Here is a 3,518-nt window from a genome sequence, read left to right as displayed (position 1 = left end):
ATTTGAAAAACCTAGGTCGAATGACAAGAAGTTATTTGACTTGATTGATGTTTGCCTCGGAAGGCCTTGAGGAAAATAAACAGGAGCTTGGCTGTCCTGGAACTCTCTGTATTTGACAACTGAGGAAGTGTATGTACTGTAATCTTTGACTTTATAAAAGCCTGACAAGAGAGTGAGCATGACAAGCCTTTCTCAGAAAATTCTTAAAGAATCATTTGTTCTCAGATGGGCACAGTGGTTAATGCCTATAATCCCAACACTTTGGAAGGCCAAGGTGGGAGGATTGCTTGAGGCCAAAAGTTCAAAACCAGCTTAGACAACATAGTGAGACCCCATCTCTAGAAACAAGTTTTAGAACTTAGCCGGGCATGGCGCTTCTTGCCTATAGTCCCAGCTACCCAGGAGGCTGAGTTGGGAGGATCGCTTGAACCCAGGAGTTAGAGGCTGCAGTGAGCTATGATCACACCACTGCACTCTCACCTGGGTGATAGAGCAAGACTCTGTCTCAAAAACTGAATTCATTTATAATTATTATTTAATTTAAAACATAATAGAGATGGGATCTTGCCATCTTGCCCAGGGCTAGTCTTGAACTCCTGGGCTTAAAGGATCCATCTCCTTGGCCTCCCAAAGCTCTGTGTATGATGGCATGAGCCATCATACACAGCCAAAAAACATTTTTAATTAGAAAAAAATTGTTTGTTCTGGAAGCAATTAAGTCTAAAAGCCCACTCAATGTTACGGTTTATTCCATATTTACATGGCTTTTCTCTACCACACTTTCTTGTAGTCCCTACAGGTTAGTTTGCATATATATTGTGGTAAACTGTAATAGTGTTCCAAAATATTCACTGCTTCTGCCAGGAGAGAATTCTATTTTCTCTTGCCAGTCCTGTCAGGCTTGGCCATGTGACTTGCTTTGGCTCACGAAAGGTGAGGAGAAGTAACACAGGTCACTCCGGGCTCTAAGAGCCAGTGTGGGCTCTGCCAAGCTCTCTCTCTCCTCGGCTTCTCTCTGGTGTTCCAGATATGACCTTTCAGCCAGCCTGAGTCCCAAGGGAAGATGACTTGGAGCTGAGCCTCAGCACACCCACAATGGACGTAGGGAGTCAATATATGAGGGATACCGTGGTAAGACACTGAGATGGGGAATCCCGTGCAATCTGCCCTACCCTATCCTGCCTGATGCAGTATTCATCGTTTATGATTGAAAACAGCTACTATTTCATCAGCACTGTTTGTAAACCAAGCACTTGTGTTCTTACAAACTTATTATGAAGTAGATATTCATATCTCCACTTTACAGGTGAGGAAACAAGACCCATAGAGGTGTAGGAACTTCAGACCTGATTTTAAACAGCTTTGAGACCTGGGCCTAAATCCATTTAATGCTGAGGCTCTTGCCTCATGTTGGAAAACCAGCCACATTGGAAAACCTCCTGCACGTCCTCCACAGCATTTGTGATCTGTTCCCTGAGCTCACGAAAGCACCCAGCAAATGCTTACAAATGACTAACTGAAGGGCAATGAGTAAAGCCCAGCTTTGAATGTGTGAGTGAAGAAAGGACCACAGCTGATTCCTGACTTACAAACAGTTCCACTTACAATTTTTTCACTTTACAGTGGTACGAAAGCAATAGGTGCTCTCTACACACCTTAGCATATGGGGATATGTCTGATAACCCCATCCTAAATTGAAAATACCGTAAGTCAAAAGGTTCAATATTTTTGCCAGGCACACTGGCTCACACCTGTAATCCCAGCACTTTGGGAGGCTAAGGTGAGTCACTTGAGTTCAGGAGTTCAAGGCCAGCCTGGACAACACGGCGAAACTCTGTCTCCACAAAAAAATACAAAACTTAGCCAGTGTGGTGGTGCATGCCTACAGTGCCAGGTACTCGGAAGGCTGAGGTGGGAGGATCACCTGAGCCTGGGAAGTAGAGGCGGCAGTGAAGCAAGATCATGCCATTGCACTCCAGCCTGGGCAACGGAGCCAGACCTGTCTCAGAAAACAACAGAACAAAAGGCACAATATTTTCAACTTAGGATGAGCTTATCCAAACGTAACCTCATCATAAGTAGAGGAGCATCTGTATTTGTTGAATACTAATTGAAAACTGCATTAGGTAAAGCTGTCTAGAATCTCTCATGTAATGCAAAAAAGATACAGACCATGTCTTCAAAAATTAGATAATAAAGAGGTGAAATGGACCTAATGTAAGATTTAGAAGCAGTGTTGGAAGAAGGCTGCACATTGGACAGAGCACTAGACCAGAAATCCAGGGCCTGAGTTCTAGTCCCGCCTACAGCTACGTGCTATTGGTAATCATTTTAACCTCTCTGAGTCTGTTCCATCACACAAAAAGATACTAATAAAACCAGTTCTGGGTGTCAAATGAAATAATATATGTGCTACGTTATGAATGTGTTTCCCAAAATTCTCATGTTGGAAACTTAATCTCCAATGCAACAGTGTCGGGAGGTGGGGCCTCTGAAGAGACCTTCAGGTCACAAGGGCTCTGCCCTCATGAATGAATGAGTGCCCTTACAAAGTGGGCTTTCACATCATTCTCAGCAAACTGACACAAGAGCAGAAGATCAAACACTGCATGTTCTCACTCATAGGCAGGTGCTGAACAATGAGAACACATGGACACAGGGAGGGGAGCACTACACACTTGGGTCTATTGGGGGGATATAGGGGAGGGACAGTCGAGGGTGGGGAGTTGGGGAGAGATAGCAAGGGGAGAAATGCCAGATATAGGTGATGGGGAGGAAGGCAGCAAATCACACTGCCACGTGTGTACCTATGCAACAATCTTGCATGTTCTTCACATGTACCCCAAAACCTAAAATGCAATAAAATAAATTTTTAAAAAATGGGCTTTCAGTAGTGGGTTCACTCCCTCCTGCTCTTCTGCTATGTGAGGACACAGGTTCCTCTCCTCCAGAGGACACAGTAGGTGCCATCCTTAAAGCAGAGAGCAGCCCTCACCAGATGCTGAAGCCTTGATCTTGGACTTCCCAGCCTCTGAAACTGTGAGAAATAAATGTCTCTTCTTTATAAATTACTGAGTCTCGGGTGTTCTGTTACAGCAGCACAAAATGGGCTATGAAAACATGTAAGTCACTTTCAATTCTACAGTGTGTGGAAATGCCCCAGCATGGGGCCTGTCTGAACAGGAAAATGGGAAAATTCAGAAGAGGAAGAGAAAGATGTTTCATCCAAGGGCTAGAAACCCCGGACTTTTGTGGCGGGGCACTTGGAGAACATAGACTTTTTGAGTTACTGAAGTGTCTCCTGTATAGAATATATCATGCATATTGATTTTTTTATTTTTTGAAATAAATGCTGCTTCTTGATATAAGAAGCATGCTACAACGTGCTATAAAGGTATAAAAGAGTAAGAAATTACTAAATTAGAGGCATCTCCTGTACCATCTAAAATTCAGGACACGTTGGGCAAAGTCATTTGCTCCCTGTTGCCATGGAGAGGCATGGAATCTGTACGTAAACA

This window comes from Cebus imitator, unplaced genomic scaffold, assembly GCF_001604975.1.
Source record: "Cebus imitator isolate Cc_AM_T3 unplaced genomic scaffold, Cebus_imitator-1.0 Scaffold43, whole genome shotgun sequence".
In the NCBI taxonomy this organism is placed as follows: domain Eukaryota; kingdom Metazoa; phylum Chordata; class Mammalia; order Primates; family Cebidae; genus Cebus; species Cebus imitator.
Note: the sequence above shows the minus strand (reverse complement) of the source record.